Source organism: Cibotium barometz, chromosome 46, assembly GCF_041138505.1.
Source record: "Cibotium barometz isolate CiBa-2024 chromosome 46, ASM4113850v1, whole genome shotgun sequence".
Taxonomy (NCBI): domain Eukaryota; kingdom Viridiplantae; phylum Streptophyta; class Polypodiopsida; order Cyatheales; family Cibotiaceae; genus Cibotium; species Cibotium barometz.
In genome coordinates this window covers 31548223-31562674 of record NC_141091.1, presented here as the reverse complement: position 1 = coordinate 31562674, position 14452 = coordinate 31548223, and positions in this window count along the sequence as shown.

Sequence of the window (14452 nt, the reverse complement as noted above, 5' to 3'; positions counted from 1 at the left end):
CTGAAGTCTCCGATGTTGCACAGTCTTGATCTTGACGGATGCTTGAGGTATCCGTGGAAAAGAAACCGCTAGAAACTCAGGGCTGCAGAGATTATTGCTGCGAGAGGTCTGCTCCGGGGTGCGCTTGAAACGCAGGGCTGGATCTGCTCCAAGGTGCGCTTGAAACGCAGGGCTGCAGAGGGCGCGCTTGAAACGCAGCGCTGCAGAGACAGAAGGAGCGGAGAGTATTGCTGCGAGAGATTTGGTCGAGGGTGCGCAGGTTTTTTGTATGGGCGAAACGCGAGGTCGGCCGGTTTTCCTTTCTGTGCGACGAGCGAAGGCGGGTGCGCAGGTTTAGTTTGCGAGGTCGGTCGATTCTGCGAGAAGGCGAAAAAGTTTTTCGGAGAGAGAAGGCGAAAAAAGTTTAGGGGTCGGCAGGGAATTTCGGGGTGCGGGCGGAAATCCGTTGGGGGGAATTTCGAATTTGAATTTGGGGGGAATTTTCGAATTCGAATTCGGCGGTTTTGAATTTGAATTCGGCGGTCGTGGGGGGAAACTTTGAATTTTGAATTTGGGCGGCGCGGGGGCTGGTGCGCGCGCCGGAGGAAGGGGGGGCGGGGCCGTGCGCCGACGTCGGGAGAGGAGGAAGGGGGGGCCGTGGGCGCCGGGAGAGGAGGAGGAGGGGCCGTGGGCGCCGGAGGAAGGGGGGCCGTGGGCGGCGGGCCTGCGTGCCGGAGGAAGGGGGGGCGGGGCTGCGCCGGGAGAGGAGGAGGAGGGGCCGTGGGCGCCGGAGGAAGGGGGGGCGGGGCTGCGCCGACGCCGGGAGAGGAGGAGGGGGGCCGTGGGCGGCGGGCCTGCGCGCCGGAGGAAGGGGGGGGGCGGGGCTGCGCCGGGGGGCCGTGGGCGGGCCTGTGCGCCGACGCGGAAGGGGGGAGCTGCGCCGGGGGGCCGTGGGCCTGTGCGCCGACGAGAGAGGAGGAGGGCCGACGCGGAAGGGGGGAGGAGGAGGACGTTGACGGAGGAGCGCCGGGACGGCTCGGCAGAAAAGGTGTTTCGGTTTCGGTTTCATTGCCCAAGCCCAAGCCCAAGCCCAAGCCCAGGCCCAGGCCCCAGGTCCCAGGTCTTTTGATAATAGTCACTATCACTTTTGGTTATATACTCATCTTCATCCACACCCCACTTGCTCTATGGGATTAGGCTAGTTTCCCTCTCTATTCCTACTTGCTTGTGTAATAGACAAGGCTCCAACTCAAGTTCGAGCCTTGAGCTTGAGATTTCTTGTTTTCTTCCCTATTTTTCCCATACACCCCACTTATTCTATTGGATTATTCTAGCTTCCCTCTCTATTCTTACTTACTTGTGTAATAGACAAGGCTCCAACTCAAGTTCGAGCCTTGAACTTGACCTTGAACTTGAGATTTTTTGTTTTCTTTCCTATTTTTCTCATACACCCAAATATACTTATAAACTATGCGATTAAAAATTCAACTAAAATCTATATAATGCACAATGGCTCATTCCCCAAGCCCAAGCCCAGGCCCAGGTCCCAGGTCTTTTGATTATAGTTACTTTCACTTTTGGTTATATACCCATCTTCACCCACACCCCACTTGTTCTATTGGATTATCTTAGCTTCCCTCTCTATTCTTACTTACATGTGTAATAGACAAGGCTCCAACTCAAGTTCGAGCCTTGAACTTGACCTTGACCTTGAGATTTTTTGTTTTCTTTCCTATTTTTCTCATACACCCAAATATACTTATAAACTATGCGATTAAAAATTCAACTAAAATCTATATAATGCACAATGGCTCATTCCCCAAGCCCAAGCCCAAGCCCAGGTCCCAGGTCTTTTGATTATATTTACTTTCACTTTTGGTTAGTTACCCATCTTCACCCACACCCCACTTGTTCTATTGGATTATCCTAGCTTCCCTCTCTATTCTTACTTACTTGTGTAATAGACAAGGCTCCAACTCAAGTTCGAGCCTTGAACTTGACCTTGACCTTGAGATTTTTTGTTTTCTTTCCTATTTTTCTCATACACCCAAATATACTTATAAACTATGCAATTAAAAATTCAACTAAAATCTATATAATGCACAATGGCTCATTCCCCAAGCCCAGGTCCCAGGTCCCATGAGTATAGTTACTTTCACTTTTGGTTATATACCCATCTTCACCCACACCCCACTTGTTCTATTGGATTATCCTAGCTTCCCTCTCTATTCTTACTTACTTGTGTAATAGACAAGGCTCCAACTCAAGTTCGAGCCTTGAACTTGACCTTGAACTTGAGATTTTTTATTTTCTTTCCTATTTTTCTCATACACCCAAATATACTTATAAACTATGCGATTAAAAATTCAACTAAAATCTATATAATGCACAATGGCTCATTCCCCAAGCCCAAGCCCACAGGCCCAGGTCCCAGGTCTTTTGATTATAGTTACTTTCACTTTTGGTTATATACCCATCTTCACCCACACCCCACTTGTTCTATTGGATTATCCTAGCTTCCCTCTTAGCAAATTAGCATTGATAGGTGAGATTCAAACTTTGGTTGGAGCCTGAACTCATGTTGAGATTGAATTACATTTATAGTTTTGTGTACTACCGCAAAAACATCGCTTCAGTCTTTCTTATTGAGATTTTGATTTTTTCAGGGATTGGAGGGTCTAAAACAAGGTGCTTCAGTGTTTCTCATTGATGGTTCTGCAAGGAAGGCACGCGGTGTTATTCATTCTATTGATGCATCTCAAAGATGTGGTTTTCAATTCATTGGTGAGACATGTGCAGCAATACATGTTCAACAAAGCTTTGATGACACATTTCTCATTCCATTTGCCACAATGGATGCAAGAACAATGTCTCAAGCAGTTGGAAGCATCATCAAATGGCCATTGGTCAACCTTGTTATGGACAGAGACATTACTAATACCAAAGAGGATAATTTTGCGAAACTTCTTGTTGATCAAGAAGATCACTTTATAGATAGGGAGAGCTGGAAAGAGAAAAGTGTCATCCTCTGGGATGACAACAGATCTACAAAACTTGGCAATGGAGTAGTATTGCTGGTCCACCCATACGAGGCTATAAATTGTAGAGAACTAGGGGAGAGTAGCTTGGGTGTCATTGTAGAAGGATCTTTGCATCCAAGTTCAACTTGTGTTTCAGGTTTGAATTTGGTTAGTTGGCCGATCAGGCAACTCACATTTGAGAATGGTGAACCATTAGTGAAGGACACAGAATCTTCTTCTATTGATGAGGGTATTCAAGATCACTTCATGCAAAAAAATATTGACAGCCTAAACAATTCAAGTGATGAAAAAGAGGATGATGATGTAGAGGACAATGATGGCGATAGTTCTGATGACAAACACCATGATGCCATGATCACTGACTATGATATCATTGAAGGGACAAATAAGAAAAGGAGCTATGTCCATAGGGTAAGGGTAATGAAAAATTACGATAAAACCCATGGAGCTGGCAAAAAATGTGATGTTGCAAACATTCACAACGTCGCAACCATTGATTGTTGCGAGAACCGATGTTGTCAAATTGGAGATAGATCCAAAATCATGCAAGCTAGGGTACACTTTTGGGAACAGAGCTATAGTACACGATACACATTTGTACTAGATTGCATGGGCATGGCCTATAGACAAGGTCAAGATGACGAGTGCTTTGAGTTCACATTTGATGGGAAGAAGGTTTGTAGTAAAGCATGGTATGTAATGCATGGCATCGGTAAGTCAACGTTCTATAGGCTCAGAAAGAAGTTCTTGAATGGTGCATGTAATGTCAGTCATGGCAACAGTGGGATAATACGGAAGGGCATGACACATGTTGAGATGGCAAAATCAATCATACAGGGCTTCATAGATAATAATGCCGATCAAATGCCACATAGGTCAAGGACAACTATGCATGGAGCCCGCGAGACCCAACGTGTTCTACCAACAATGTACAAACAGGTGGACATATTGCGTGAAGTGAATGACACACTTGTCTCGTTCGAATACCGGCCACTGTCACAACCATCATTCTCAAGATTGTGGAACACAGAGTTCAAGACAGTTAGTTTATCAAAAACCAGCACCTTCTCAAAATGCGACATTTGTACGGCAATCAAGGTCAAGTTGGAATCAACAAAAAATCAAGAGGAGCGTGCCAGATACATGGCACAAAGAAGGGCACACATGTTGAAACAAATGAGTTGTAGAAATCTATACTATGCTTGGAGGAGCTCTTCCGAAATGAACCCAAACAGGTATTTGTGTATTATACATGATAAGATGGACCAGAGCAAGACTGCCATACCACAAATTAAACCAGTTCCTAAATCTCTCAATGGGGTTGAGAGGCTTCCAGTATCCTTAACAGGAATGCTCACTCATGGACATGGACAAACAGCTTATGGTCACTTTGCCTTGGGGTTATGGCCAAGTGATCCCAACTTCACAATTTCATCTCTCTCAAAATGTTTAAGAAACTTAGAAAGAGGAGAGCAACACATGTATGGTGACTTGAGCTCACAAAACTCAGATGCTGAACCACGAACAGATCTTTTTGATTGTGTTTTGTCTACTATGGCCCTGTATCAGCATATGGAAGTACTGAAGGAGAGAAATGCATATTGCAAGCAGAGCATTGAGGATGCAGATGCAGAGACAGAAACAAATGTGGATATAGAGGAAAATTGTTCTTCACATATGCAGTCAGTCTTTCATACTAACACACATGTGCAAGATAGGGGCAATGGAAATGCGTCAAGTTTAATGCCATCAAATTCAAGGACATTTTTTAAGAGATTGCCAAGGACGTTGTTGTTGCAACTTGACAATTGTGGTTCTGAAAATAAGAACCGTTATGTATTTGCCTATCTATCCCTATTGGTTGCACGAGGAGTGTTTGACATGGTGCAGCTTGGTTTTCTTATGGTTGGTCATACTCATGAAGATATTGATGCATTGTTCAGTCGCTTCTCTGAGAAGTTAAGGAAACAAACCATTTTCACATTTCCACATTTGATGAAGATCTTTAATGAGTGTGTTAGCATGCATCCAGCACCCTTTCTCCTACAAAAGGTGGCAGACTTCAAAGGCTTTGTCAAGGGATGCTTACATGATGGAGCCGATAGCTTGATTGGACATTCAAAGCCATTGCAATTCAGGTTTTATATGAGTGATGGAATACCTTTGATGCAATACAAAGTACATCCCAAAAATGTTGATTGGTTACCAGAAAGTGGTATAGAGTTATGGAAGAGAAATGACGAGGGAGGACCCAAGCTTCCTGAAGGTTTTCCAAAAGTATTGCCACCCTTTGAGTATGTTAAGGAAAATGAGAAGGTTGTGGAGGGCTTAAAAAAACATGTCAATTGGTGGAAAGAGCACTTGCAAGAGAAAGGAGACCAAAGTGATTATGCTAAGTGGATCAATCCGGTCCTTGCCTATTGGGAGAATCTTATGCTAAACATGCAAACCCCTAGTGCAAGGGAAGACATTGGATTTTATGACTTTTGGCCAAGGAGTGAATGCAAAAAAGCTGAGCCTCTTAACCTTCAAGTGGAGGATAATGTAGATGAAGGGTTTGATGTAAATGAGGACCATTATTGTGGTCCAATGCGCAACAAACCTGCTGAAGAGTTCAACCCGACTCTTGATGTGTCTAAAGGAGATTTTGCACTTGTACAACCTTGTGATGCAAATTACCCAATATGGTTGGGAGTGACAACAAGTGATGTTGATCAAAACAACAACTCGATAAACTACCTACAAGTTCAGATACAATATTGGGCACCAATTTCAAAGAAGAAGAATGCAAGTGATGTGGAGGTTTATAAGGATTGCTGGAACAAGTATTGGCAAGAGAACAGAAATGATCCTCAGCGCTGGGAAGATACTAGCTGCATCATTTGGGCATGGAAGCCCAAGGGTGGACGACTTCCAGAGAAAATCAAGATTCCAAAGGCTATAATACTGAAGGCCAAACAGAATCAATTGAATCAACATGTCAGTGCAGTTGAGCAAGAATGATTTGTTAGCATATGGGCAACTAGCTTCGTAATCTTTTAGCAATGTTGTATGAAGCTACCAAACTCATAGTTCGATCATTATTCAGATTGTAAGGCTTTCTTAAGCTTTTAGATTTATGGTTCACCCATTGTTCAAGAATTTTGATTCAATACAGATGGTGATCTTTTTAATTCTATCACCTAGACTTTCTTACAACTTAAAGTTACATTGAATATCCTTTCTTTGTTAAAGTTTCTGTGTTTGATGGTCAACTGCTGGAGGCTATGTGATATAACAAGCTTAATTCCTGGTGTGCATGTGTGTGTGTGTGTGCAGGCAAATTTACATCCCACCACCAACATCATATACACTTGTTACAAATGTACAATAGTATATAAATCATATCGCATTATTCAAATGCTTGTTGAGAACATCCAATAATAAATCTTGCATATCGTATAGTAAACATTGTATTGGATCTAACAACAAAGAATGCTTGTTGAGAACATCCAATAATAAATCTTGCATATCGCACAGTAAACATTGTATTGGATCTAACAAAGAATTGTCCCAAAATTGTGCATATTTCCCAAAATTCCTAAATTTGAGTTAACTCATCTTAGGGCACATCATTTGTCTCGAATCACCTCTAGAGAAGCTCCTGTGGGTGTGGATGATGATATGTTAGATTCAACACTTTTCTTTGTAGAGACAACTCCTAAATGGTCTGAACCCATCTTAGAAATTTTGACAAGTGGGCAGATACAACTAGTGGGTCCTAATGTGGACATTCAAGTTAATCTCAAGGAGATTATATCGTCAGGGTAATGATGGAGTGTTGCGGCTTATACCTAACCATGACCAATATGAGGAGATCTTGGAATGGGCACATGAGGGTATTGGTGGAATCCATGCATCAGCAGCTATTGCTTGTCTGCGACGTATAACTCAGGATGGGCAATGGTGGCCTACCATGCATGCGGATGGTGGAAAATTTGTTCATAACTGTGCTTCATGTCAAATTCAACAACCAATTCATAATGTCACATTATTCCAAATTTCAACTACACCAAGTTGGAGTAAGTATATTGTGGACTATCTTCAGCATGGTCACCCTGATCGAACAATTCCTAAATATCGAAAGCATGCTATTGAAGTTGAAGCGGCCAACTATATGGTGATAGAGGGCCAACTCTACAAGAGGGGCAAGGATGGCAACTTGCGCATGTGTGTATGTGAAGCTGACTACTTGAAAATCTTGACTCATGCACATGCAGGTGTTGGGGGTGGACACTTTTCGGGCAATACCACAGCTAAGTTGATTAGGTGGTCTGGGCTTTGGTGGCCAACCTTACAAATGGATGCCGAAGAATATGTGAAACGTTGTGACGATTGTCAAAGGACCAAACCTCCCATCACAAAGGACAATATGCCATTGCGGCCTATGTTAAGCACACGTGCTTTTGCCAAATGGGGTATTGATTTTGTCGGTCCCATTAAACCTCCAGCTCGTCACACGCATGCCGAATATATTATAGTTGCAACTGAGTATTTGACCAAATGGGTAGAGGCAAAGGCTACAGTAAAAAATGATGCCAGAACCACAGCCAAGTTCTTATATGAGTACGTGTTTACACGCTATGGCTTACCTATTGAAATCGTTAGTGATCAAGGTGTGCACTTTGTGAATGAGGTCATAGAGTTTTTACTTCAAGAATTTATGGTAATTCACAAGCGTTCTGCACCCTATCATCCCCAAAGCAATGGTCAAGCTGAGAGTACTAACAAGATTCTCTGCACAGCACTCACAAAGATCGTTGAGGGACATAGGATTGATTGGGAGAAAAAGTTGCACTCAGTTCTTTGGGCATATAGAACAGCATATAAAACATCTATGGGCACAACCCCATTTGAGCTTGCTTTTGGGCTAGATGCAATTCTTCCCATTGAATTTCTTGTACCTACTCTACGAGTTGCTAAACAATTGGACTAGACTGGTCATGAGCTTTCTCAACGCATTGATGAATTGGAAAAGCCTGATGAGACCCGCTTATTGTTGGCGGTAATGGGGATGTATGCCGAGAAGAGGAGACAAGAGAAATGGTATGATCGAAATGTAACAACTGGCCGATTCCAAAAAGGGGACCTTGTGCTCTTGTACACACTTAAGAAGCATAAGCGAAAGCTCAAGAAACATGGCCTAGGACCGTTTGTGATTAATGAGTTTACTCCTAGTGGTGCAGTCCGTTTAGAGACACTAGAAGGTGAGCAAATGCCTAACTTCATTAATGGAAGTCGTCTTAAGAAATATAATGAACCATTAATAACTGAAGCCATGCTTCAACAAATGCATGCTGCCTACACACGGAAAGAAGCACATGACCTACTTAAACGTCAGGCTCAAGAAGAAGCTAAAGCTAGAGTTGCAAAAGCCAAGGAGCATCGCAAGACTTCTGTGTTGACCTTACAGTTGGCTACTGATCAACAATATGTCGATCCTTTCAATATTCACGTGTGTCTTCATCTTCATGAGACTACCTACTTTGTCTCTGCCTTAATTGACTCTGGTGCAGATTATAATGTTCTCTCATTTGACACATGGGTAGCCTTGGGACAACCAACACTTGTGCACATTCCTATTGACTTACCAAGCTTCTCAGGTGAAGATATTCCAAAAGCCACTCTTGGTTTTTCATATCAGTGGGTGCAAAGGAAATCAACACAACCTCTTTAAGATAGGATAGGTGGTTGTGATAGCACCTACAAATCTCCTTGTGTTGACCTTCCCCAAACATGTATTGAATCACCAGTTGTCCTAACTTCTCCTTGTTACACACTTCCACCATCAACTTGTGTACCAAAGACAAATCCAACTTTACATGAGTCTCCTTTGAGCATAGATTCTAGCACTTCACTGCCTAAATCCTCTTATCTTGCTCAAATTCCTCGACAATTTCTATCCTTCCCACCTCTTAAGAAGGACATACCTGAAACCAAAGATAAGGCATTAGCACTACAATTGAAGCTCTTTGGAGATCACTGTTTGAATAGTCTCACTTTTACTAATGTGGTTCCTTTTGCCTTTACAGGATTGTGTTCTTTTTGAGCTGATCTTATCTACATTGTTTTTGATAGGGATTATAATGATGGATATGAGTGTATAAAGTTTGAAGTTTCTAAATTTCATTGTTCTACGCCCAGATACCTCCTGATGGGTACTTGGGGAGATACATGTCCACCATGCATTGACCCTGATAGTACTCAACCTGAACATCGCGGGGGTTATAGTGCTCCTCCTTTTCAAACTCATTCTAGGTACTTTTATGCTCCCTTAGGTGAAATTTGCTGTGGGCATCACTTTGTCACTTTATTCTATCAACAGCATCGTCCATTTCCACATTGTCAAGAGTGTGTACGACTCGTATTAGGGGAAGCTTCACACATTTGTTGGCTATGCCACTCTTACTTTTGACGATATGGCACAGGCTTAATGAAACAAATTGTGGGAATTACACCCCAATGCCATAACCTTCTTGATGTGAGAGTACCAGACCGAGGACCAAATCAACATAGATTACCTGAGGAGGTTCAAGCACAACAATGGAGGGATACATGCATAAATGACTTGCAACCACCTATCTTGCAAGCCCTTCTTCCCCTAGCCTCAACATGTCAATTTTGGATCACTATGAGCAACTATATTGAGCAATTCCAAAATCGGCATTGTCTGCTTAACCTTCCCATAGAACCAATGCCATATTTTAGCGAGAAAGCACTCCTTCCTCTATCACCTTCTCCAGAGGTCGGCTTTTGTACAGGGTTGTCCTTGCATCCTGAAGTGATTGATACCAACTTTCCAACAGAAGTGGACACGGATCCACCGCCAGTGCAAGGGTAAGCTCATCAACTCCACAATAAGATCAACAAGCCAGGGCACTTTTCTCCCACTGGGTTTTTCCCCTCGGCTATATTCGGTGATTGGCACCAATAACAAATTTTATTCTTTTCTTTTCTTTTCTTGTTTGTTAATAAGATATTTTGTAGAGATATTAGCTAAACAAGAGCATACAAACACGCTCCAACAGTCCACCTACCGTGCACATAAATTAGGAAGGGGGGAGACATGCAATGCCTACAAAGAGCAAAGAGAAGCAATCTACACATCAGCAATGCATCAAGACAAATGCACAACATCAACGAGTACTACAACAGGTGTATTCAAATCATAATCTTTTGTTCTTTATGTGCTTTTCACTTTTGCATATATTGGTTGCATGTTCACACACAGTTGGCTGGTTTAAGTTTTAAATTAGTTGTTACTATGTGGTGAGTGATTTCTAGATTCTTAGAGGACTTAGTAGAAGGTATTTCTATTTGAAGACGGTGTAAGACATATGCCAAGTTATTATGCTCTCAAAGTATATTAGTTATCGCTAGTGGTAGCTACCTCTTAGGTATGGGCTACCTTGGGGCCGATGCCTTGGTTTCCATGGGGTGAACACTGACGTCTAAAAGATTTAGAAGAATACCTACAAGGACTCTATCGCCTTGATAGATGCTGGTAGGACTCTTGGGTACATTATGGGCCCTTAAGATCGATGCCCTCATCTTCATGGGGTACTTCTTATGTCAAAAAGAAAGAAAAGGATCTGTCGCCCTTGAGATACTTAGCGGCCTTCAAATTCTCTTGGCGGAGGTCTCTTGGCCATTGCTTGGGTCTCATTGGGATGAAACCTTTCTCTTTATCAAGCTAAAAATAATAATTCTCATTGGGATGGAGCCTTCCTCTTTATCAAGCTAAAAATAATAATTCTCTTTAATCTTCTGCTCTTTACACACAAAAAGAAAAGATTTAAAAAAAAAGAAAAAAAAAAGAAAGGTCCAATCACCATGGCTTATATTTAGGAGTAGGGTTGCCACTTAGGAATAACTTAAACACTTGTAGGACATTGAGACTGCGGTCATAACTTGCGGTGTATAAGCACACTTGCCTTTGCATAGCACTATCTACCACTTAGTCTCACTTTGACTAGTCTTTACTCGCTTCTTTTAGCACTCTTTAAAACTCTAATCGGTCTTTCACTTGCATGCTCATGTGTGAGATAGTCATTGCTAAGTCAATATTAGATAAAGTGGAAAAAATCCCATTCCCATGAAGAAAGTGGGGGTATGGTAAACTCATCCAAAAGTTTGTCATCAAAACATATTCATGTGACATATCATTGGAAAGAGCTTGAAAAGTAGAATCTAAATCCACTTTGTCCGACAAATTTGGAGTTTGCATGTTCAAGTTATGGCCGAAACAAAATTTTTAAATACATTCCCATTTTGAGGGATTTTTCCCATTTTATCTAATATTGACTTTGCAGCTGTTTTTTTTTCAATAAAAGGCTTTACTTGTCTTCCATTGTGTTTTGCAGCTTTTGTTTCTACCACGCCCGAGGACGTGCGTGATTTAGGAAGGGGGGAATGTTCCATGGGAACACTCACGGGAACACGGATTATGGAAGGAGGCCGGAAGCAATTAATGCGAGAGAGCGGGATTGTAGCCATGGGAACATAAAGACGCACATAATTTTTCCATATTTTTGTGCTGAAGTGCAATGTAAATCATTTTAGGCCAATGTGGGTTCTAAATGAGAGTTCTAAGTGTATTAAGCAAGGCTCACTTATGGGGTTGTCCGCCCATGTGTGAAAGAGGCCTAGGGTTAGTGACATCTCTATAAAAGAGATGTTAGCTAAAGAAAGAGCACGTTTTTGGCCATTCTCATAAGCTATTGAGTGAAGCTCTTGAGCTCTCAAGCTATGGCAACTCTCTAACTCTCTCTATTGTACTCTAATGAGCATCAAGCTCCATTAATCAATGAGTATAGCTCCACTTCTCTCTCTTAATCTCTTTTAGCATCATTGAAGTAGATTAATCTATGATTAGTTGAATGCTTCTTTCTTTCTCTTGTGTATGCATGCTTGTAGTGTGTGTGTGTGTGTAGTCTCCATTGATACAAGCTCTTGCCCACTTCATTGGCAATGAGTTATTCATGGATAGACTCTCTCTATGAGCTTGTGGATTTGTGAATGTTACATTCTATGCTTGCTTAAGCTTGTGGGTTAGTAGATGCACGCTTATGGGTTTGCTTGCATTAGGGAAAGCTAAGATTTAATCAATGTTTGAATGGGATTATGAGATTGCCATGCATTGCTTGTTCTCTTGATTAGTATAGTGGGTTTAAGGGATTGAGAGATTGATTGAGGTGTTTGAATGGTTGAATCGTCAAGTGGTGGTTCATGTATGTGAGCTCTCCCGCAAGGGATAAGCCTTCATGCACTAATCGGGTTGAGTCCTCGGATTGACATTGTGTTTCTTAACACATTTGTTGATCAGTATTACTCTATGAGCACTATATTGCACGGTAGAGAGAACCGCTCTTCAATATGGACTGACCAAACGAACACATTTGTGCTACGAGAGCACTGTGAGCAAGTCATCTTTGTAGAAGACCTGATAGATCATAAATGGTTGTTTGTGATCCAAATAAATCCACGTGGAAAACAAATATTTGAAGAGGTGAAAATAGCAGTTGACTGTTTGCCAGATGCTTGAGGAACTCCCCCCAGATCATGTGATGGTTGAGCATACACGACTAGCACCTATTAAACAACAAGAAGAAGACATACTAGTTGAGGAAGTAGGTGAGGCTCACACGGGATGAGGATCGAATGAAGGTGTACTCATTGAGCAAATACATCTTGAACGAGAAACAGACACTAGAGATAATCCAGAAGAAGAAGAGATTCAAGCTGAGTATGATCATGATGCATCGATAGCTCTCATGCTAGAGCTAGAAGAATATGATGACGACATGGATGAATTACCTTCTGCTACTACAAGACAACTGGTTCCACCAATTGACAACAATGATGGAACATTTCTAGAAATAGATTTATTTGGAGCCATGGATCTCGTTGAGGACGAGCAAGTTGATTGATGAACTTTAATTTCATTGTAAAATAGAGCACTTTCTTAATTGCACCTTAGTGATGAGGAGGAGGAGCTAGCACTTTTTCTCCTTCAAAGAGCGTGATGGAAGCTATACCCTCCTCTCTCCCTCAGCTCCCCCCCCCCCTCTCTCTCTCTCTCTCTCTCTTTATCTATCTCTTTCTCTCTGATTATCTCTCTCTCTAGTTCTCTCTCTCTCTCTCTCTCTCTCTCTCTCTCTCTCTCTCTCTCTCTCTCTCTCTCTCTCTCTCTCATAGACACATATGCTTGCAAAGAGGTAGAAAGATAAGGCTAAAACACACCCCAAGATGGGAGCTGGCAAATATTATATATAAATTTAATTTTTTTAAAAAGAAAAATTTTGATTGTTATTTCGACGCTTATTTCGATGACTTTTTCCACGCATATTTCGACTGTTATTTCGATGCATTTTTCCACGCATATTATGATGCCTATTTTGGCGCACATATCGACGACGCGACCAGGCGTGGAAACTAAGCATCGAAAAACAATGATTCTCTTGTAGTGAGTGTTGTAATTCTTGGTAAGTGCATTTACTTAAATTTTATAGCATAATATTTTAGCCAAAGATCATTTGAAATTGTTTGAAATGTTTATAGGAAAGCATCAGACATCCAACACAAATGTGTACATGGTGGCACCCCTTATAGAGGAACTATAACAACTTTGGCAAGGTTATAGAGTTCACGCGATCATTCAAGAGAAAATCAGAGTTTGACCTTCCTTCTATGGGGCATCCTTACATGGACTATCCATGATTATCCAGGATTGAAAATATGTTCTCGTACGACGTTTAAAATTTTAAAGAAGTTTTTTTGTTTTACTTTTCCAAATTTAAGATTCAAATATTTTAGTTTTTAACAAAGTGAAGATTATTGTTAACCACTTTTTATTAAATCTTACATAAGGTATCTTTTGGATTACCAAGCATAACGTGTGTGTGTGTGTGTGTGTGTGTGTGTGTGTGTGTGCATTCTAGGTGGTGAAATCCACTCCTTTGCCACCTATTCCCTTGTGTAGACTTGTGCCTAACCCCTTTATATAAAGAGTGCAGTTTAGGTGCAAGAATCTAGAAGGGGAATTTTATACGTAGGTAAGAGCTTGTATAAGAATGTGTATCCACCATCACATAGAAGATTTTTACCTATGGATCACCCATTTAGAACAATGCAAAGACACAAGTTTGACAATAAGATAGAGAATTGATGACCACAGCCATGACTGACACCACTTGATTGGGGCATTAAATGGGAGTCCTTTGCACAACAAAGGGAACTAAATCCAAGAGAATAGCCAATTGGAAAGAAATCTGGAAAAACTATTTTCTACCAATTAGAACACTGGGCAAATTTAAAACTTGTACACTTGCTAAATCCTATGCACATCCTAAAAAATGTGGCAGATTCTCTTTAGAGACACCTCACAATTGCAA